At 37.4% G+C, this 24,607-nt stretch overlaps 1 pseudogene across 1 annotated transcript in view; it reads right to left on the bottom strand.

Moving 5' to 3' along the window:
- LOC307070087 (coiled-coil domain-containing protein 150-like) overlaps positions 1–24,607 on the bottom strand; it is a 75,399-nt pseudogene that overhangs the window by 42,569 nt on the left and 8,223 nt on the right. The window contains exons 3-10 of the transcript in view: positions 24,089–24,308; positions 23,789–23,967; positions 21,896–21,964; positions 16,550–16,666; positions 15,381–15,500; positions 12,570–12,613; positions 10,734–10,826; positions 1,879–1,986 (exon numbers count right to left, since the gene is read on the bottom strand). The product of the transcript in view is annotated as a coiled-coil domain-containing protein 150-like (transcript). The remainder of the gene's footprint in view (positions 1–1,878; positions 1,987–10,733; positions 10,827–12,569; positions 12,614–15,380; positions 15,501–16,549; positions 16,667–21,895; positions 21,965–23,788; positions 23,968–24,088; positions 24,309–24,607) is intronic.

Genomic DNA, 24,607 nt, shown 5'->3' with positions numbered 1-24,607 from the left:
AATGTCCAGCTTGCTCTTTGTACCTACCCTGGCCTGACCACAATTCTATCATTTTATAGCTCTTCTAGCAAATAATCAAGAGGCATTATTTATCCAGCTTGCTGCAAAATTTATAAAACTCCTAACATGAACAAATTTTTAGATACCATGTATAAAATAGACAACTGATAGGAACATGCTGTATAGCACAGGGAACTCTACCTAATGCACTGTGGTAACCTAAATGGGAGGGAAGTCCAAGAGGGAGGGGATATCTGTATGTGTACGGCTGATTCATTTTGTTGTGCAGTGGAGGCTAACACAACATTGTAAAGCAACCATACTCCAAAAAAGATGAAAAAAATACTATATTAAGTATATTTTGGTACTTCAAAATTTCAACATGATACTATATTTTAAAAAGTAAAACAATATCAACGTATATAAAGTAAAATGATCGCTCCACCTCTATCTCCCCCACATCTCTTCCAAATAATTCCATTCTCCAGGGACAATCATGTTTCATAGTTTAAATTCTTTTGACAGTATCTGAAATTGCACTCAGACACTGCTACAGCAGACGTCTATAACTGTTCTGCACAATTTCCTCTTGCTTACTTCAATTATCAAAACAGCATTTTTATGCACACTTCCTCTACCTACAATTTACAAAGCTTTTGTAAATATAGTACATATTAATAATTATATTTGTAAACATATTTTAAAACACTTCTTTTTGAACAATATTTCATTGCAAGGTAAACCTTCACACCTTCATACTTGGTAAAATGGGATCTCACTTGTGTCATATTCCAAGGTTTTAAAATGTTTGTGAAAGTGTTACATACATAAGTCACATTCTTCAGTCTACTAAATTGTAAGTTCCATGAAAGTAGGGACTTGTCTTGTTCACTGCCATAATTCTATCTAGATCTAGCAACATACTTGCATGAGGTAAACACTAAATGCTTGCTGAATAAAAAATATTTATTGAGTACCTGTTATGTGCAAAACACGCTTAGCCCTATAGGTAATAACAAAGGTATGTAAGACAATGTCCTAGGAATGTAGTACAGGAAATGAGCAATGCACATAAACTACTACTATAGAATGCAGAACAAGAGAAGCAACATAACATAAATGATTAAAAACACTGAGTCTGGAGTCAAGTCTAGATTGAAATCTGGCTCCACCCTATACTGGCTGGGTGATTTTGGGCAAGTTGATTAACTTCTCTAAATCTTATTTTTATTATCTGTAAAACGAGGATGATAAATATCCCTTTATGTAACTGCTAGGATTAAAGGAGGTAATATATGTAAAATCCTTAGCACAATGCTTGGTATATAGTAAGTACGCTCAAAAAAGAAAAAAAAGAGAGAGCCTTATTATTACAGCCTGTTTAGTGTCCTAGAAGTAGAAATTAAAAGACAAAACTGATTTTTTCTCATTGGAGTGATCAAGCTTCTGGGTGAAAGTGAGTCTTAAAGAATGAACACAATCTCAAACAGTTGAAAATGAAGTAAAGACCATTCTCAGCAGAGGCAATGGCATAAGCAAAATGGGAAAGCACAGGTCTTTGGGGAAAAGATAAATACTTTAGGGTCAGTCATAAGTATTCTCCATAATTCTATCAATACTGGGACAGGTAATTACTTTTCCTAAAGTAATGATATTTGAGAAGAAACCATTAAGAAAGCTCTGAGTGTAAGGCCAAATGACCCCTCTGATGAAAACAGAAAACAACTAATTAAAAAATAAAATAATTCAGAAAAATCCTTGAAATTAATTGCTAAAATGTTTTACGTACCCAGTTGGCTATTTGTATTTCCTGATCTCTTAGCCAAGGAGGCTTCCTGATGACTCTACCAGAAATTGACTAGTGTTAAAAATGAATACCTGCAGAAGGGCTTGGTGGTCAGCAATGATTCTGGTATTTTCCATTCTAACAGTCTGAAGCATTCTGTTCAGCTCTGAACACTTTCTAGTCATTTGGTCATTCAAAACCTAAGACAACATATACAGCAAAGCACAGATCACTCCAATAAATAAGTCTTTTTACTTATGTATCATCATTTTTAACAATGGCATAGTATTTCACCATACATGTGAACTTAATTTATTTAACCTAATCTCAATTGATATTTCATTAGATTATAAAATACTTTCAAATATTTGGAGTCATCATCCTAAACAACTGTAAATTAAAAGGGGAAATTTGGTGATACAGTGGAACAACTGAAGCATTTGGCAGTTTACCAATCTTCCATTCTTCATAATTTTGAATGCTGGTCAATTACAGCAAGACATCTACAGAATGGAATTTACAATGTAGATGCACGGCCCATGTTATAGAAATCCATTCTCAAAACTGGATGATGAGCTTTCAGAACTGTTTAGCTGATAACAAAATATCTAAGCTCCTTCATCACCAATTACAGTATTCAAAAAAGCAAAATACAGATCACTGTGCCATTTCACAAGATTAACCTTCCAAAATAAAACAAAAATCTCTTCTGTAACATACATGTAGTTAGTTTATAATTCTCTTGTCCTTTTGGTATTTTGAAATCTGTATTCCTGTGGAAAATATTTATCTTAATTCTCAGTTATTTTTGCAAAGTATATTTGGTAAGGATCTTATGTTTTAATGTATAAACTCTTTAAGGATGGGGCAAATAACTCTGAAGCGTTAATAGAAAAATCCCTCAAAAACAACCGTAACAAGAAAGGAGACTTCCGGGTAAGATGGCGGAAGAGTAAGATGCGGAGATTACCTTCCTCCCCGCGGATACACCAGAAATACAGCTACACGTGGAACAACTCCTACAGAACACCTACTGAACGCTGGCAGAAGACCCCAGACCTCCCAAAAGGCAAGAAACTCCCCACATACCTGGGTAGGGCAAAGCGGAGAGATTCCCGCACAGAGGATCGGTGCCGAGCGGCACTCACCAGCCCGAGAGGCTTGTCTGCTCGCCCGCCGGGGCGGGCGGCGCTGGAAGCTGAGGCTCGGGCTTCGGTCAGAGCGCAGGGAGAGGACTGGGGCTGGCGGCGAGAACTCAGCCTGAAGGGGGCTAATGTGCCACAGCTAGCCGGGAGGGAGTCCGGGAAAACTCTGGAGCTGCCGAAGAGGCAAGAGACTTTTTCTTCCCTCTTGGTTTCCTGGTGCGCGAGGAGAGGGGATTAAGAGCGCTGCTTAAAGGGGCTCCACAGATGGGCGCGAGTCACGACTGAAAGCGCGGAGCCCAGTGACGGGCGTGGGACGCTGGGGCTGCTGCTGCCACCACCAAGAAGCCTGTGTGCGAGCGCAGGTCACTGTCCACACCGCCCTTCCGGGAGCCTGTGCAGCCCGCCACTGCCGGGGTCCGGGGATCCAGGGGCGGCTTCCCTGGGAGAACGCACGGCGCGCCTCGGGCTGGTGCAACGTCACGCCGACCTCTGCCGCTGCAGGCTCGCCCCGCACTCCGTGCCCCTCCCTCCCGCCCGGCCTGAGTGAGCCAGAGTCCCCGAAGAGGCTGCTCCTTTAACCCTGTCCTGTCTGAGCGAAAACAGACGCCCTTCGGCGACCTACACGCAGAGGCGGGGCCAAATCCAAAGCTGAGACCCAGGAGCTGTGAGAACAAAGAAGAGAAAGGGAAACCTCTCCCAGCAGCCTCAGAGGTAGTGGATTAAAGCTCCATAATCAACTTGATGTACCCTGCATCTGTGGAATACATGAATAGACAACAAATCATCCCAAATTGAGGAGCCAGGAGTCAGTGCTGTGCCTCTGAGGTGGGAGAGCCAACCTCAGGACACTGGTCCACAAGAGACCTCCCAGCTCCACATAATATCAAACGGCGAAAATCTTCCAGAGATCTCCATCTCAACACCAGCACCCAGCTTCAGTCAACGACCAGCAAGCTACAGTGCTGGACACCCTATGCCAAACAACTAGCAACACAGCAACACAACGCCACCCATTAGCAGAGAGGTGGCCTAAAATCATAAAAAGTCTGCAGACACCCCAAAACACACCACCAGACGTGGACCTGCCCACCAGAAACACAAGATCCAGCCTCATCCACCACAACACAGGCACTAGTCCCCTCCACCAGGAAGCCTACACAACCCACTAAACCAACCTTAGCCACTGAGGACAGACACCAAAAACAACGGGAACTACGAACCTGCAGCCTGCAAAAAGGAGACCCCAAACACAGTAACATAAGCAAAATGAGAAGACAGAAAAACACACAGCAGGAGAAGGAGCAAGATAAAAACCCACCAGACCTAACAAATGAAGAGGTAATAGGCAGTCTACCTGAAAAAGAATTCAGAATAATGATGGTAAAGATGACCATCCAAGATTCTATTTCCCAGATCCAAAATCTTGGAAATAGAATAGACAAAATGCAAGAAACAGTTAACAAGGACCTAGAAGAACTAAAGATGAATCAAGCATCGATTAAAAACACAATAAATGAAATAAAAAATACTCTAGATGGGATCAATAGCAGAATAACTGAGGCAGAAGAACGGATAAGTGAGGTGGAAGATAAAATAGTGGAAATAACTAATGCAGAGCAAAATAAAGAAAAAAGAATGAAAAGAACAGAGGACAGTCTCAGAGACCTCTGGGACAACATTAAACGCACCAACATTCGAATTATAGGGGTTCCAGAAGAAGAAGAGAAAAAGAAAGGGACGGAGAAAATATTTGAAGAGATTATACTTGAAAACTTCCCTAATATGGGAAAGGAAATAGTTAATCAAGTCCAGGAGGCACAGAGAGTCCCATACAGAATAAATCCAAGGAAAAATACGCCAACACACATATTAATCAAACTGTCAAAAATTAAACACAAAGAAATCATATTAAAAGCAGCAAGGCAAAAACAACAAGTAACACACAAGGGAATCCCCATCAGGATAACAGCTGATCTCTCAGCAGAAACTCTACAAGCCAGAAGGGAGTGGCAGGACATAATTAAAGTGATGAAGGAGAAAAACCTGCAACCAAGACTACTCTACCCAGCAAGGATCTCATTCAGATTTGATGGAGAAATTAAAACGTTTACAGACAAGCAAAAGCTGAGAGAGTTCAGCACCACCAAACCAGCTTTACAACAAATGCTAAAGGAACTTCTCTAAGCAAGAAACACAACAGAAGGAAAAGACCTACAATAACGAACCCAAAACAATTAAGAAAATGGGAATAGGAACATACATATCGATAATTACCTTAAATGTAAATGGACTAAATGCTCCCACCAAAAGACACACAGTGGCTGAATGGATACAAAAACAAGACCCATATATATGCTGTCTACAAGAGACCCACTTCAGACCTAGAGACACATACAGACTGAAAGTAAGGGGATGGAAAAAGATATTCCATGCAAATGGAAACCAAAAGAAAGCTGGAGTAGCAATTCTCATATCAGACAAAATAGACTTTAAAATAAAGACTACTAGAAGAGACAAAGAAGGACACTACATAATGATCAAGGGATCGATCCAAGAAGAAGATATAACAATTGTAAATATTTATGCACCAAACATAGGAGCACCTCAATACATAAGGCAAATACTAACAGCCATAAAAGGAGAAATCGACAGTAACACAATCATAGTAGGGGACTTTAACACCCCACTTTCACCAATGGACAGATCATCCAAAATGAAAATAAATAAGGAAACACAAGCTTTAAATGATACATTAAACAAGATGGACTTAATTGATATTTATAGGACATTCCATCAAAAAACAACAGAATACACATTTTTCTCAAGTGCTCATGGAACATTCTCCAGGATAGATCATATCTTGGGTCACAAATCAAGCCTTGGTAAATTTAAGAAAATTGAAATTGTATCAAGTATCTCTTCCGACCACAATGCTATGAGACTAGATATCAATTACAGGAAAAGAGCTGTAAAAAATACAAACACATGGAGGCTAAACAATACACTACTTAATAACGAAGTGATCACTGAAGAAATCAAAGAGGAAATTAAAAAATACCTAGAAACAAATGACAATGGAGACACGACGACCCAAAACCTATGGGATGCAGCAAAAGCAGTTCTAAGAGGGAAGTTTATAGCAATACAATCCCACCTTAAGAAACAGGAAACATCTCGAATAAACAACCTAACCTTGCACCTAAAGCAATTAGAGAAAGAAGAACAAAAACATCCCAAAGTTAGCAGAAGGAAAGAAATCATAAAAATCAGATCAGAAATAAATGAAAAAGAAATGAAGGAAACGATAGCAAAGATCAATAAAACTAAAAGCTGGTTCTTTGAGAAGATAAACAAAATTGATAAACCATTAGCCAGACTCATCAAGAAAAAAAGGGAGAAGACTCAAATCAATAGAATTAGAAATGAAAAAGGAGAAGTAACAACTGACACTGCAGAAATACAAAAGATCATGAGAGATTACTAAAAGCAACTCTATGCCAATAAAATGGACAACCTGGAAGAAATGGACAAATTCTTAGAAATGCACAACCTGCCAAGACTGAATCAGGAAGAAATAGAAAATATGAACAGACCAATCACAAGCACTGAAATTGAAACTGTGATAAAAAATCTTCCAACAAACAAAAGCCCAGGACCAGATGGCTTCGCAGGCGAATTCTATCAAGCATTTAGAGAAGAGCTAACACCTATCCTTCTCAAACTCTTCCAAAATATAGCAGAGGGAGGAACACTCCCAAACTCATTCTACGAGGCCACCATCACCTTGATACCAAAACCAGACAAGGATGTCACAAAGAAAGAAAACTACAGGCCAATATCACTGATGAACATAGATGCAAAAATCCTCAACAAAATACTAGCAAACAGAATCCAACAGCACATTAAAAGGATCATACACCATGATCAAGTGGGGTTTATTCCAGGAATGCAAGGATTCTTCAATATACGCAAATCAATCAATGTGATACACCATATTAACAAATTGAAGGAGAAAAACCATATGATCATCTCAATAGATGCAGAGAAAGCTTTCGACAAAATTCAACACCCATTTATGATAAAAACCCTGCAGAAAGTAGGCATAGAGGGAACTTTCCTCAACATAATAAAGGCCATATATGACAAACCCACAGCCAGCATCGTCCTCAATGGTGAAAAACTGAAACCATTTCCACTAAGATCAGGAACAAGACAAGGTTGCCCACTCTCACCACTCTTATTCAACCTAGTTTTGGAAGTTTTAGCCACAGCAATCAGAGAAGAAAAGGAAATAAAAGGAATCCAAATCGGAAAAGAAGAAGTAAAGCTGTCACTGTTTGCAGATGACATGATACTATACATAGAGAATCCTAAAGATGCTACCAGAAAACTACTAGAGCTAATCAATGAATTTGGTAAAGTTGCAGGATACAAAATTAATGCACAGAAATCTCTGGCATTCCTGTACACTAATGATGAAAAATCTGAAAATGAAATCAAGAAAACACTCCCATTTACCATTGCAACAAAAAGAATAAAATATCTAGGAATAAACCTACCTAAGGAGACAAAAGACCTGTATGCAGAAAATTATAAGACACTGATGAAAGAAATTAAAGAGGATACAAATAGATGGAGAGATGTGCCATGTTCTTGGATTGGAAGAATCAACATTGTGAAAATGACTCTACTACCCAAAGCAATCTACAGATTCAATGCAATCCCTATCAAACTACCACTGGCATTTTTCACAGAACTAGAGTAAAAAATTTCACAATTTGTATGGAAACACAAAAGACCCCGAATAGCCAAAGCAATCTTGAGAACGAAAAACGGAGCTGGAGGAATCAGGCTCCCTGACTTCAGACTATAGTACAAAGCTACAGTAATCAAGACAGTATGGTACTGGCACAAAAACAGAAAGATAGATCAATGGAACAGGATAGAAAGCCCAGAGATAAACCCACGGACATATGGTCACCTTATCTTTGATAAAGGAGGCAGGAATGTACAGTGGAGAAAGGACAGTGTCTTCAATAAGTGGTGCTGGGAAAACTGGATAGGGACATGTAAAAGTATGAGATTAGATCACTCCCTAACACCATACACAAAAATAAGCTCAAAATGGATTAAAGACCTAAATGTAAGGCCAGACACTATCAAACTCTTAGAGGAAAACATAGGCAGAACACTCTATGACATAAATCACAGCAAGATCCTTTTTGACCCACCTACTAGAGAAATGGAAATAAAGACAAAAATAAACACATGGGACCTAATGAAACTTAAAAGCTTTTGCACAGCAAAGGAAACCATAAACAAGACCAAAAGACAACCCTCAGTATGGGAGAAAATATTTGCAAATGAAGCAACTGACAAAGGATTAATCTCCAAAATTTATAAGCAGCTCACGCAGCTCAATAACAAAAAAACAAACAGCCCAATCCAAAAATGGGCAGAAGACCTAAATAGACATTTCTCCACAGAAGATATACAGACTGCCAACAAACACATGAAAGGATGCTCAACATCTTTACTCATTAGAGAAATGCAAATCAAAACTACAATGAGATATCATCTCACACCAGTCAGAATGGCCATCATCAAAAAATCTAGAAACAATAAATGCTGGAGAGGGTGTGGAAAAAAGGGAACACTCTTGCACTGCAGGTGGGAATGTGAATTGGTACAGCCACTGTGGAGAACGGTATGGAGGTTCCTTAAGAAACTACAAATAGAACTACCATATGACCCAGCAATCCCACTACTGGGCATATACCCTGAGAAAACCATAATTCAAAAAGAGACATGTACCAAAATGTTCATAGCAGCCCTATTTACAATAGCCCAGAGATGGAAACAACCTAAGTGTCCATCATTGGATGAATGGGTAAAGAAGATGTGGCACATATATACAATGGAATATTACTCAGCCATAAAAAGAAACGAAATTGAGCTATTTGTAATGAGGTGGATGGACCTAGAGTCTGTCATACAGAGTGAAGTAAGTCAGAAAGAGAAAGACAAATACTGTATGCTGACACATATATATGGAATTTAAGAAAAAAAAAATGTCATGAAGAACATAGGGGTAAGACAGGAATAAAGACACAGACCTACTAGAGAATGGACTTGAGGATATGGGGAGGGGGAAGGGTAAGCTGTGACAAAGTGAAAGAGCGGCATGGACATATATACACTACCAAACGTAAGGTAGATAGCTAGTGGGAAGCAGCCGCATAGCACAGGGAGATCAGCTCGGTGCTTTGAGACCGCCTGGAGGGGTGGGATAGGGAGGGTGGGAGGGAGACGCAAAAGGGAGGGGATATGGGAACATATGTATATGTATAACTGATTAAAAAAAAAAAAAGAAAGGAGAGATAAAGATTATCTGGACAGCATCATAAGTGGGACAGCATCATAAGACAGGAATACATTCATGGGCATTTTAAAGTTATAACCAGATGCACAAACTACTTATCAAGGAATACTTGGGGGTAAGACAGAGGAGAACTCTTGCTCCTTGAAAAGAAATAGCTAATTTTCTTTACAGCTAGATTGCTGGGCTCAAATTCCAACTGCGTCACTTACTAGCTATATATATATATTTTTTTAAAATTTATTTTTGGCTGCGTTGGGTCATCATTGTTGCACGCTGGTTTTCTCTAGTTGTGGTGAGCAGGGGCTACTCTTCATTGCAGTGTGTGGGCCTGTCATTGCGGTGGCTTCTCTTGTTGCAGAGCACGGGCTCTAGGCTCAAGGGCTTCAGTAGTTGTGGCACGCGGGCTCAGTAGTTGTGGCTCGCAGGCTCTACAGAGCAGGCTCAGTAGTTGTGGCCACAGGCTTAGCTGCTCTGCAGCATGTGGGATCCTCCCAGACCAGGGCTTGAACCCTGTTCCTTGCATTGGCAGGCAGATTCTTAACCACTGTGCCACCAGGGAAGCCCTAGCTATATTTTTAAACTTCTCTGTATATCAACTTTCTTATCTTTAAAATGGGAATAATAATAGTTCTAAAGAAGTCCTATTGAGAGGATTACAATTTGTTAGTAACATGAAGTGCTTAGAATTGTGCCATGACTGTAGTATGGATTCAGTAAATGTTAACTATCATTTATAGTAAGAGTAGTAGTAGTTACTGTTATCATTATTTTATGAAAGATCACATTTTGTATTTTCTTTATCATAAAGACAGCATAACAACACTATGATCCTAACATTGAAATAATCAAATTGTACTAACAAAAAGTTCTTTTAAACGATCGATACTATTTCTTTGGGCCCTATGAGAAATAACTCGGTTGCTTGCATATGTGGTGACTCCTTTCAATATACATGCATATAGAGAAAACATCAGCTGAATGTGGGAACCACCATCCCACATAAAATGATTACACATAACTCCAAAATCAGCAAGTTTTTATTCGGTTCCTACTGTGCTTTGCCATAGAAGATACAAAGAAAGTATAAGATAGCCCTTGGCATTGAACTGCTTAGAGTTTCATAGGGGGAAATAAAAGGTATACATTTAGTGAGTAAATTAGAAAGCAAACAAGGCAAAGTTTAAACTAGTGCATGGTTTAGCAGTATATCTCAAATACCTACGTATCACAGGAATTTAGAGGGTGAAATGGGAAATGTGGTTAATTTGATGATGTTTCACAAATGAAGTAAATCTTATGGAAATAAAAATTTTGGATGATGGCAATGGTATGAATTCATGTAACCAGGATTAACCTTGGTTCTTGGTTCTTTAACTGAACAAAATTAACATCTAAACACTAGAGAAACGGGAAGATTTACCTGTGCTTTTTCTGATGCTTCACGAAGGGATATTATTTCAGACCTCAAATATGCATTTTCTTCATGTTCCTTGTTGAAAGACAACTGTATATCCTACAGGAAAAAAAAAAGAATTTCTCTTTTTCTACATGTAAGAGCTATTACATGTATCTCTATCAAAATACCTGTTCTGTATTGTGGCTAGTACCAATTCAAGTTCTAATATACATAGATAAGTGTCTTATAAAGGATTTTTTAAAATCTTCATATATCCAACTCCCAAACTTCTCTTAATTTATAAATTATTTATCAAAACTATTTATTAAAAATATTCTCATACTGGGACTCCAATTAGAAAGAATTTGCCTAAAAACAAACCTTGATATTTACCTGGTATCCTTATGTCAAAAATATTCTACTAAGATGAAATATTTTTAGTTTATGTTACATACACATTTCTTCCTATTAGTAGTATGAGCTTATTATTTCAAAGAAACACATGCAAGGATCTTTTAAAATTATAAGTAGGGGAAGAGATTTTCCTCAAGGAATACCTGAGGGTGGAGCAGAAGAAAGCACCTTTGCTCTGTGAAAAAAAAATGTTCTCTTTGAGATGAGGGAAAGGTGATAGGGATGTGAGTTTTGGGCTGGGTTTTACCTAATAGGTACTTAGTCAAATGGGGAAGAACAAAGTCTAAGTCCTCTTCCTTCAGAGAGAGAACCACTTTTCTAGCTTTCCAGAAGAAGCATCTCAAGAAAAGTTAACATCATATAACATCTACACCATGAGATTGATTTAGAAATGTCTTGATATAAAAGTAGTAACATTTATCCTATTTTTTATTTTTTATTGTGGTAAAATACACATAACAAAATTTCTCATTTTAACCATTTTTAAGTCTTTTTAATGAAATGTCTTTTTTATTGAAGTATAGTTGACTTACAATATTGTGTTAGTTTCAGGTGTACAGCACAGTGACTCAGTTATATATAATAATAATACTATTAATATTATATACAAATATACATTATATTATTATATAATTACATATAACAATATGTATTCTTTTTCAGATTCTTTTCCCCTGTAGGGGAAAGGGGCGGGGAAGGATAAATTCGGAGGTTGGGATTAACATATACACACTACTCTATATAAAATAGATAACCAGCAAGGGCCTACTGTACAGCACTATCCTCATTTTAACTATTTCTAAGAGTACAGTTCACTTAAAACTATTTAAGTATTAAGTGTTAAATTCAGTGGTAGTAAGTACATACATTCATGTTGTTGATAAACCATCACCAAAAATAGTTAATATTTCTTTTTTTTTTTTTTTTTTTTTTTTTTTTTTTTTTTTTTTTGCGGTTAGGCGGGCCTCTCACTGTTGTGGCCTCTCCCCTTGCGGAGCACAGGCTCCGGAGCACAGGCTCAGTGGCCATGGCTCACGGGCCCAGCCGCTCCGCGGCATGTGGGATCTTCCCAGACCGGGGCACGAACCCGTGTCCCCTGCATCGGCAGGCGGACTCTCAACCACTGCGCCACCAGGGAAGCCCCAATATTTCTTACATTTCATAAAAAAAGCTTCACAGCAATTCATTTGCAATAGGTATAAAATGCAAATAAGTCTCATTAGTTTTGCCAACTCACCTTTTTTCAAACTATACTAACCTGCATGAAATGATTTATTTCCTAATACCCAGTTGACAACAGTTCTGGATATACACTCATTTACACTGAAACTTTTTTTCATAAAGATTTTAGGAGAATCAGAAGGACTGTAAACCAACATGAGTAAGGAAATACTATTTAGTGAAGAGATGAAAGAAAACCTCTGTACTCAAAACCTCAAAACCTACCTTATTTTCTTCCACCAACTTGGAAATGAGGTCATCTCTAGAAACTAAAAACAAAAAAAGTCCACACAACTATGATGATAATAACTTACAAGTACATTGAAATCACATGGTATTTTCCCTGAGGAACTTTGATTAAAAAAAAAAATTGTTTTCGTCTGTAGTTTGCAGAAATAAGGAGAACGCAAGTATTTCTATCATATTTTTATAGACTGGAAACTAAATCCTGAAATTATCAAGAAACTAGTCCACAGTCACGTACTATGGTAAATGAGGTCACGTTTTACTCAATGCACAGATGATGATGAGTCTGAGGGATTTCAAGACAGAGAGGCACACAATCAAAAAGATCAAAAAGCCTTTTGTTAGATTACTCTGACAAAGGCTCAATAAAGACAGGGAGATCAGTTTAGTAGCTGTTGCAGTAATCCAAGTGTAAAACAATGAGAGCTGGCTCTGAGGTAATGATGCAGAAGGAAAAGACTTGTGAAAAGCAAGCAGGGAGAATTGTCGGGACTTGGTGACTGACCAGTGGTGTAAAGGCAATAGATGAGTCAAGGAAAATATCTAGTGTACAGACCTGGACAGTGGGGGTGGTTGGTGGATTCTAACAGGGAATTCAGGGCAAGGAGCAGGTTTGGGGGATATAATGAGTAAAAATGACTGCAACACTTAAGCTTTCATCATGTGTTTTGAGGTATCTGCAAAGCATCTAAATATAGATGATTAGTTGGCAGTAAGATACCATCTGGAGCTCAGGAGGATGATTTGGTGTAGGAAAAAAAAAAAGATTTGAAACCACTCAGAGTATGTATATACAGTGAAAATAAAACCAAAGGCAGAAATAGGAGAACAGTTTGGCACTGTATACTAGTAGCCAAGAGATATAAACTTTTCTGAGGTTAATGTTTGGCTTCATAGAAAATTCATAAAGATCTATTAGTTTTGTTTCACTTAAAAATTCTAAAGCCAGAAAATTATAAAACATATAAAAACTCATTTTATTTAGGATATACTCAGAAAAACTGTACTTCTTGAAAATGAGTCCAAGACTCATTTTAAGTCAATTCTAATTTAACATATGTGAAGGATCAAAAAGATAAACTACATGATCTATTTTGAAAATTCCACTAGCCAAAGAAAGACTAAAAGGGGAATGTTTATCCTACTTTGGAGAACAATTTAATCACTTTAATTAATGTGTGTGTAATACACACACATAAACACACACATAATGTTTATTGCTAATAAATAAACAATTATTAATAAATAAGTACATTTTAAAATTCATTGAAGCAAATATCTAAAGGCATTCCTTTTATTAATATAGTTAGAATAACTATTTGTACCTTAAAGTAATAAAATTGCATGCATGTAAAGCATCTATTATTCACTATGAAGCATATAGCTGGTATTCAGACAGACTTCCTTTTTTATGTTAATTTGAATTACTGTTATTCTAATCTCAATGTTTTTAATGGTCTTCCATATATTCTTACAAAATTCAAAAAGCATTAATCCATTAAGAAAGTAACATTTTAAAAAATCACTTAATCAGAAGGACAACTAATATAATAGAAAAATCTGTGTTTAGTCCCAGCTATTCTATTTACTGTGGGTCCTTCACTATTGATCTTTTCATCCTTTTGTAGAATGGGGTACATTTTCTTATCTTTCTCACTAGTTTGCTGTAAGGCTCAAATGGGATAATGTGGTAGTACAATAAAATGTAACATGTATTTTTGTAGGCATGCAGTCACAGGAAGACAGAAAATTATTTAGGGACATTATCAGTGAGAACTTCACAGAATAATTCATTACTCAACAACTATATGGAAAAAGAATACTTTCTGCTAAAAGCAGTAAGTAAAAGCATTGAATGGGTTACCCTTTATGGTTTCTTTTTTCTAATTTTCATTTCCCTTTTGGTATTCCCTGTCCTCATTACAGCCACAGAGCAGGCGGGCCACAGTGGCAAGAACATTGGGTTTGGAGTTAGAAGATCCAGGTTGAGGCCTCACTTCACCATTTATTTATTTTGTAACTTTAGGAATTACAGATAGTTTTGTGTGTTACATGAGATAACGTATGTGAAAGCCCTGTGTAAACCATGAAGTGTTATTCATGCGTAAAGCACTGCACTGAAACTCTGTGTGATCTCTATAGTGAGATCTACCTGAACACTGCTGTTACAATTATATATTAACAAACAGTCGTCAGATAAGGGCTGTTGGGTTGGAAGAAGCATGTCTCTGAGCGGCCTGGGATCAAGTCTAGACACTTCCATTTCCTAGCTCTGTCACCTTTTAGGACTATTTTTTAAAACAGACATTTTTTCCTCCTCAAACGAGTAGTTAATCTAACCTCTCTCTATGGTACCTTACAACTATCCTTTACTACAAATACCAGTTGACCAAAATAGGTCGATAACCTGAAGAATGGAGAGTCTGACATGATAAATCGTTAGAATCAGTAGGATAGCAAGGATTAATGACCTCATTTCCTTATTAGCATTCTATTATCCAATATTCAATCTAGATTTATAGAACCCAAATGTTCCCAAGTCCACAGCTAAATAAACCTGAAAGAAACCCACATAAGTTTACAATTAAGAGGGTCAAATTCTATTTTATTACCAACATTCTCTGTCTTTTTCAGTGCCACACATAAAAAGGAAATCAGCAACTTTTTACATTCAGGTCTGTGGGAAATACCAGTAACACTGGCCACTTCGAGAATTTGGAATCTTAAGAGTTTTCGCATGAAATCTCAAAAAACTAACAAAAGTGTAATTTCTAGCATCTGTTTTCATACCTAGATCAGACTTGAGCTGTGAGGTAGCGGTCTCCAACTCTCCTTTCTGTTGTCGCTCCTGTGCCAGTAGTTCTTGGGTGGTCTGAAAACAGCAACGCAGTTTTGCTGCAAAATTTGCACCTGAAATCGTATAAGAAAAACTCCTTTTCTGTAAGGTAAAGATTTCTACTAAGCTAACTTATAGCACAGGTGTAAGGCAGATTTTTCTGATCTTAATGTTCCTGCAGGAAGAAGCGGTGTTTATGTGTTACAGTTAAAAGATCTCAACAGACTGCAGTGTCTTACAGCAGTGCTGTCCAGGAGAACTTTCTGTGCACTCTTCAACAGCACTCAAAATGTGGCCAGAGTGAGTGAGGAGCTGAATCTTTAATTTTGTTTAATTTTAACAAATAAAATTAATTTTCATTTAAATAGCCACATGTGGCTAGTGCCTACTATATTGGCAGTATAAAGTATAGCAATAAAGGATCATTTGCAAATTCTTTAAGTAGAATCCTCTTTATTCTACTTAAGGACATTGTAGAAGGACAGCACTCATTAAAATAATAAAAATTATGGAATCTAATAATAGGTATTATGATTTGAAACTACTAATTGCCTCAGTACTTAGAATTTAAAATATTCTAAATAACATATAGATATTTCAAATAACAACTTTGATGAAAGCAAAAATATTTTGCTAAAATAATGAGACTTGAAAACAGCAATGTAAACACATTCCTGATTATCTGACTTATTCCTTGCTTCAAATGTCAGCTCAGTTTAATCTTTCTTTTCTATGCACATCATATACAATACATATAGCATGAGACTAGGTCAGTGCCTTCCAAAATCAACTCTTGGAACAGAGATTATATGGTGTAGAGGGAAGGATTCCCTCCCAGGAACTAAGAGTTCACTTCTGTAAAGCCTGAGACAAAATATCCTCTCTGTCCTTAGCTCCCTCATTCATAAATTGAGAGCGCTGGACTAAATGGCATCAGAGTCCTTTCTTATTTTGCACTAAAATTTTTAAAATTGTAGTAAGAATGTTAATAGAGGAATACTAAAGAAAGGAATTTAATAAATCTAGAGGAAATAAGCAAAACTATAGGTTTGTAGGTAAATCATTGGCTTTTCCCTTTTGGTTTCACTTTCCCAACATAAACAAGGAGAGAAAATCTCTCTACCTGTTTCCGTTCCACCTCCACTGTTGGTCCCATTTCTTGAATTTTGAGTAGCATGGCTGATCCAGATTTCTCAAGAGATTCCCTTAGGTGCTTCTCTTGAGACAGTTGTCTCCTTAGCTATAGAGCAACACTGCAGTTAGGCAAGACCAAGGGAACTTCATAGCAGTTTAACAAAGATCAAAGTCACCATAAAAAGTTTACCAGACACGCCATCTCACCCCCATTCTTTGTTCATTTATGACTACTCAGAAACATGCTTTTGTTTCTCCCTAACGGATAACCTTCTAGGAAATGCAGAGTCAAATTTGTTACCCTCATCTTCCTACTGTGTAAGTCTGTTTTCCAAACTGTGGGTCAAGATGCATTAGTAAGTTGCAAGAAGCACTTGAAAAAGGGGGGAGAAAAGAATACAAAGAAAATATCAGAGCACATAGCAAGTAGTAAGGAAGGGTAAGTACTGCTTCATGAAATGTTTGTGTATATGCATGTATGTATGGTGTTGCAGTGTAAAATATGTCTTACAATGTATTGCTGTCAAAAGAAGTTTGAAAAACACTAATATGTCTTAGTATATGTATTTTCTGTATTTCTCTATTTTCTAACTTTATTTTTTAACTCTTTATTTTCCTGTATTTTGATTTCTTCACCTATATATATATATATATATATATCTTTTTTATCCCATAGTATTATAAACATTCCTCTGAAAGCTGTTTCAATTATGCACTGGAATTTTTTTTTTCATGTATTGGAACTTAAAGATCAAAACAAATAATGAAGTAGTTGCTAAGCAGCAGACAAAAACAACACTCAAGAATTTGGGTACACTGACCTTATTTCTATCAATAAATGACTATAAAATGAGTCAGATAAAGATACAAAGAAGGTTAAGAGTCTCTTTTATCATGAAGTAAAGAAATCCTTTCTAATTTAAATGGGAACTGAAAAATGCTGTTCCTTTTATGAAGTGACGTTAAATTGAAAGAATTTCTTTTTTAATTTATTTACTTATTTATTTATTTTTGGCTGCGTTGGGTCTTCGTTGCTGCACGTGGGCTTTTTCTAGTGGCGGTGAGTGGGGGCTACTCTTCGTTGTGGTGCGCGGGTTTCTTGTTGTGGTGGCTTCTCTTGTTGTGGAGCATGGGCTCTAGGTGAGTGGGTTTCAGTAGTTGTGGCGCACGGGCTTAGTTGCTCCGCAGCATGTCGGATCTTCTCAGACAGGGCTCGAACCCATGACTCCTGCATTGGCAGGCGGATTCTTAACCACTGCGCCACGAGGGAAGTTCCAGAAATTCTATTTTTAAACCCCAGTAAACATGACGTAAGAGTACACTTTATAACTCTTCTCTACATTGTACATATGCACTTTATATGTGTTTTCTTGAAGGATGATATATTTAACAATTTCCGAAGTTTTTAAAAAGTGAAATGAGTTGAAAAATATGTTGACACGAAATAGTTACAAGATAGCCCATTTTGGAAATATTCTATGATTTTCTTAACCATACACCTAATATTGAACATTTGGACATTTCCAGTGGTTTGTTATTCTAAATACTGTTCTGCTGAACATGCTTGTGAATAAATCTTTCACTGAATTTCTGATTACTTCCTTGGGATAAATCCTACAAAAGGAATCACTAGGTTAAAGGTATAAACATTTTTTAGACTTTTGATACATTTTGTAATTCTTCCAATTTTACCTTATCAGTAGTATTTGAATAAATCTCATCAGCACTACAGATTATCACTTTCTTAAATCTTTGCTAATAAATGAAAAACAACACCTTAATATTTTTGCATTTCTTTGGTTCCTAGTGAGATTAAACAGTTTCTAATATGGTTATTAGTTCTTTATATATTTTCTGAACTGTTCTTATCTTTTGCCCTCTGTTTTTTTAAGTCAATTTAAGTTCTTTAAAAGGGAAGATTATTAACTGTCTAGTTTTGTTATGTTGTATTAGTTTTGCTTTTTTATACATATATAAGATTTTAATTTTTATATGGTCAAACTTATCGAGCTTTTTATAATCCTGTTCCTTCTTTTCAAGCTTAGAAATTCCTTCCTTATCCAATAATCAGTTAAATATTAATATTAGAATCTCATTTAAGAATGAGCTATTGTTTTTGTTTTGGGCTATATTCTTTAGGTTTTATTTTAGTATCAGATTATAATCACTTTATAATTTAGAGTAGCATAATATACTTTTCTAAGCTCTACATCGAATTATATAGTATAATTTGCTCAAGATACAATTTAAGTGACTTATAAAGGGAATCTTTATTTGATAACTATACTACTAAGATATTCATCCCTAAAGCATTATGAAGGGCTATCAGTTAATCTATTTCATGTTCATCAGAACCAGATTTCATATATATATATATATTTCTTATCTCTTAGAAAGATAAATACTGCATTTACTTTATCTTTGTATAGCCCTTTGTTATGGGCTGAACTGCATCCCTCTGAAATCCATATGTTGAAGCCCTAAACCCCAGTATCTCAAAATATGACTGTGTTTGGAGATAGGGCCTTTAAAGAGTTGTTTCAGTTATGAGGCCGCTGGGGTGGGCCCTAATCCAACATGACTGTTGTCCTTATAAGAAGAGGAAATTTGTACTCAAAGAGACACCAGGGATGTGTACACAGAGAAAAGACCATGTGAGGACACAGAAAAAAAGGCAGCCATCTGCAAGCCAAGGAGAAAGGACTCAGGAAAAAACCAAACCTGCTGATGATATTTTGATCTTGAACTTTTCACCTCCAGAATGGTGAGACATAAATTTCTGTTGTTAAAGCCACCAGTCTGTGGTACTTTGTTATGGCAGCCCCAGCAGACTAATACATCCTTCCTGCCTCACATACCCTCAAAATGTACCTATTTGACTAGCACAGTCCTTCTACAGGTCCTTGACAAGTTCCATGAAAATTCAACATTTTACTACAGCACCAAGAATTAAGACTTCCCCAATAAAATAGTGTTAAGTGGCAATCCAAACGATAGTCTTTTCAACAAATGGTGCTGGAACAACTAGACATACACATACACAAACTCACTCAAAGAATCTAGATACAGACCTCACACCTTTCACAAAAAATAATTCAAAACCTAAACGTAAAATGCAAGCTATAAAACTTCTAAAAGATAACATAGAAAAATCTAGGTGACCTTGGGTTTGGCAATGATATTTTATTAATACATATAATACCAAAAGTACAATCCAGGAAAAACAAATGGGTAAGTTGTACTTCATTAAAATTAAAAGCATCTGGGGCTTCCCTGGTGGTGCAGTGGTTGAGAGTCCGCCAGCCGATGCGGGGAACACAGGTTCATGCCCCGGTCCGGGAAGATCCCACGTGCCACGGAGCGGCTGGGCCCGTGAGCCATGGCCACTGAGCCTGCGCGTCCGGAGCCTGTGCTCCACAACGGGAGAGGCCACAACTGTGAGAGGCCTGCGTACCGCAAAAAAAAAAAAAAAAAATTAAAAGTGTCTGCTCTGCAAAAGACACTGTTAAGAGAATGAAAAGATAAGCTAGAGATTGGGAGAAAATATTTGTAAAACACGTACTGGATAAAGGATTGGTATCCAAAATATAAAAAGAACTCTAAAAACTCAACAATAAGAAAAAAAAACCCAGCTGCAAAGTGGGCAAATGATCTAAGATACCTCACCAAAGAAGATAGACAGATGGCAAATAAGCATATGAAAAGATGCTCAATATCACGTCCGTAGAAAACTGCAAATTAAAACAAGATACTGTACATACACCTATAAATTTGGCAAAAATTCAAAACACTGACAACACAAAATGCTGGTGAGGATGTGGAACAACAAGAACTCTCATTCACTGCTGGTGGAAACACAACATGGCATAGCCACTGCAACAGGTTGGCAATTTCTTGGAAAGCTAAACATAAGCTTATCATATGATAAGTATGAGTCATACTCCTAGGTATTTATCCAAAGGAGGTGAAAACTTATGTCCATATAAAAAACTGCATATGAATGTTTACAGCAGCTTTATTCATAACTGCCAAACTTGGAAGCAACTAAGATGTCCTTCAGTAGGTGAATGGATAAACTACGGTACATCCAGACAATGGATTATTGTTCACTGATAAAAAGAAATGAGCTATCAAACCATGAAAAGACATGGAGGATTAAATGCATATGCTAAGCGAAAGAAGCCAGTCCAAAAAGGCTACATGCTGTATGATTCCAACTAGAGAGACAGTGAAAAGATCAGTGGTTGCCAGGGGCTTGGGGAAAGACAGGGGTGGGGGAGAGAGGCGCGGGGTGATGTGTATGTACAGGACAGGGCATTTTTAGGGCAGTGAAGCTATTCTGTATACTGTGATGACCAAAAAGTAAAACTTAATCTAAACTGTGAATTTAGTAATCATGTATCAAAACTGGTTCATCACAGACTAATACAGAATGTGAATAAGAGAGGAAGCTCTGGGGGTGGGGAGAAAGGATATATGGGAACTCTGTTTCTGTACAGTTTTTCTAAAAACTTAAAACTGCTCTAAAAAGAATCTATTAAAATAGCCAAAATATTTTTTAAAGCATGAAACAATATACTCCAACTAACAATGAACAATCATGCTTTTATCAGTAACTATTGGCAAAAAAAATACTCTACGTGAGAGAATGTCCCAGATAGCCACACTTACCACCCTAAACACACTGAAATTCATAATTTTTAAAATAGTGTAACTATTTCTGTTTTGTAAAACAGAATATTTTAAATAGAACTTGATCCTTTTGGTTTGGACTAATGTCAACTATTATTCTGTCAGGGAATATTGAGGTTTTTAGGCCACTGTCAAGGTGTATTGAACTGGTAATTCTTCTGACTCTTCCACTGCTTTCGGCTGCAAATTTTTAGTCCAACAACTTTTAGCAGCCACCTACTCCATAATTCCAATCTGTTATCTACTGAAATTTAGACTGAAATGAAAGTTTTAAGGTAAAATTAGATGAGCAGACTTATTAAAAGCTTTTCATTTTAAACACAACTTTAGTGTAAAAGGTCTTTTTATGTCCACTTAACTCTAGTATATGGGCAACTGCATGAGTTTCACGGTAACTGTTTCCCTCCTGGCTCAGAGAGCATTTATTTTTTATTTCTGGTTTTTTGGCAGTACTGGGGTGAAAGGAAGTCTTAATGTCACATACGGGCAGGCATAACTTCATGGGGCATATTTTTAAAGTCTTCCGAATAAACAGCCACATATTTTCTTCTTCAATGGTTTCTCTTCATTCTGTCCACTACCTTGACTTCCCCCTCTGCAATTCCAACGCCCCCTTCACCTTCCAGCTTCCTTTTTATCTTACCTCCTGAATTTTAAGGTTCATTTTACATTTTGTGGTCTTCAGTTCCTCTTCAATAATGGCTGCATTCTTCTAAAAATAGAAGGAGAAAAGGTTCTAAATAATCTGAAATGACAGGAAGAAACTGTCTACGGTATATCACAGTTCAAATCTAGACTTCTTGGGGGCAACCTATAAATGCTATTCTGAATACAGTTATAAACACTTCTTATTATGAGTCTAAAGTAATTATTACAATGAGATATTTAAAGTGATTTTATTACTTTCATTCATGACTTGTATCATTTTCCCTTTCAGGTAATTAAAAAATGATTAGTCACATGTACCTCCTATGTAAAATTCAATAATCAGAGGAAAACCTGGTAATTGCTAGACATTTTTCTTACAGGGTATAGTCCTATTTTTTTAAGTACTCCATTTTTTCTAGCCTCAAATATTATCTATGCTTACGAGTTGAGGATGAAAAACACAGCTTTCACTATTCATCCTCTTTTATATTATTATTAATGGCACTATAATCTAAGATGTAAAAACTCAAAGCTGTCCTTGCCTTCTTCTCTACCTTCAGCCCCTATCCAATACCACATTCTAACATATCTTTCCTCTCAAAATGCCACAACCGTAGTTCAGACCTAATAAGGTCTATGTCTCAAATAAGGCAATGGATTCCTAATGGGTTTTCCTATCTCCAATCTCTTCTCCTATAATTGATACTCTACACTACTGCTAGATTACTTTTCTTGTTTTCAATTATGTCACTTTCTTATCAAAAATTTAATCAATCCCCATAGGATCAAGCCCAACTACTTAATTATTCTTGATTTTGAGATCCTCTATGACGTTAACCCTTGCCAATTTCCAACTTATTTTACACAAACAATCCTCACTCCTGTCCAGCTAGTTTATGCATTGCCTCCTAACTGCACCCAAGGGAAAGATCTAGGTTCAAATCTGAGTTACAGGAAGAAAACAGGCAAGTGTGATCTCAGAGAGATGACTTCTCTCTGAGCCCCAGTACACTCATCATTAAAATAGAGACAGTAGGGCTTCCCTGGTGGCGCAGTGGTTGAAGTCCGCCTGCCGATGCAGGGGACACGGGTTCGTGCCCCGGTCCGGGAAGATCCCACATGCCGCGGAGCGGCTGGGCCCGTGAGCCATGGCTGCTGAGCCTGCACGTCTGGAGCCTGTGCTCCGCAATGGGAGAGGCCGCAACAGTGAGAGGCCCGTGTACAGCAAAAAAAAAAAAAGAGAGAGACAACAATATCCTACATCTTGAGGTTTTGCAGAGATTAAACAAAACATGTTTTAAACAAAATAAAATCTGTTACACTGCCTGGCCTGTGAAGGGAAAACAAAATCATTAGTTTTTTTTCCCTAGTCTTATTTTTTGCTGCCTCTGTGTGAGGTCTTTTAAATGTCCTCACCTCACTGCTTTGCCTTCTAAAGGCTCATCTCAAGTCCCATGTCTTCCTTGAAGCCTAGTCTAATCTGTTCTAGACAGGACATGTGTACCTTCTCAAACCCACCTGAATACAGAACACTTAGTTGGCAATATTTGCTTATTGTCCTACACTGTCCTTTAATATTTCTTATACCCTTCTTTTCTCTCTTTTCTCCTGCTGTGCCTTGTGCTCCCAGCTAGCATACAAGCTCTTGTAGAGCACAGACTCCCTCATATCTCTGGATCTGCACAGTCACAGGTAGAGGGTAGGAATCTATAAATACTCAATTACCGACAGCACACAATGTTATAGGCTATCGATGTAGATAAATTTCAGATGTCAAGAATCCTCACACCAACATCACCTATTTTTAAAAGTCAGCTTTATGGGTCTGTTGCCTCCTCCAGCTAACACATTAACAGTGAGTTTGTATTCCAGGACTCTGGACTCAAACCTTTGTCTCTGAGGCAAGCTGAAGAGTCACAGTCAACCTTTGCACCTCATCTTGTGCCGTGTCTTCTTTCTCTTTTACATCTCTTAGTTGCTGGCACACATTCATCACTTCCAGTTGCAATAGCTTCAGATCCGTGGAATGCTCCTCCTGTGTGGTATTCAGTCTTTCCTTCAGAAAATCTATCAGACAGGACAGGAGGGTCATCAAGCAGTTTAAAGAAGGTCAGGAAAGGAAAAGAATCATGAACTCATCAAGCACCCACACAGGACCGAATTTCTGATGACTCTCTTCTCTCTATACCTGTTTTCTGTGGGTTCAAATCTTTTTCAGTTTGCAGATGAAGACGTTCATCTTCAAGGACTGGATGAGGCTTTCCAGACGGCACATTCGATTCACCAGAAACTCACAGTTCTTCCATAAAATATCTGTTTTTCCTGAACAAATTATTTCATTCTGGATAGGGCTAATGATGTTCTGGCTCACAGGCTCTTCTAAATATTTTGGAGTTTCCAAGTGGCCTCTGGACAAAGATCCCAATATAACAATATTATAGGGTAATCCCAACCATCGAATCAATGTAACACTTCTACTGAGTATAAAAACTATAGTCTTTAGTTAACCAGTATCTGATAGCCCCTGCAAATTTAAACATAGAGAGCACTATTAGGTAAAGAGGACGAGACCAATGTGGGATGGGTAACGACCACTGATTTTTTTTTTTTTTTTTTTTTTGCGGTACGTGGGCCTCTCACTGTTTTGGCCTCTCCCGTTGCTGAGCACAGGCTCCGGACACGCAGGCTCAGTGGCCATGGCTCACGG

This window comes from Hyperoodon ampullatus, assembly GCF_949752795.1.
Source record: "Hyperoodon ampullatus genome assembly, contig: scaffold_513, whole genome shotgun sequence".
NCBI lineage: Eukaryota > Metazoa > Chordata > Mammalia > Artiodactyla > Ziphiidae > Hyperoodon > Hyperoodon ampullatus.
The sequence above is the reverse complement of the archived record's forward strand: the minus strand, read 5'-3'. Positions and strand labels throughout refer to the sequence as shown.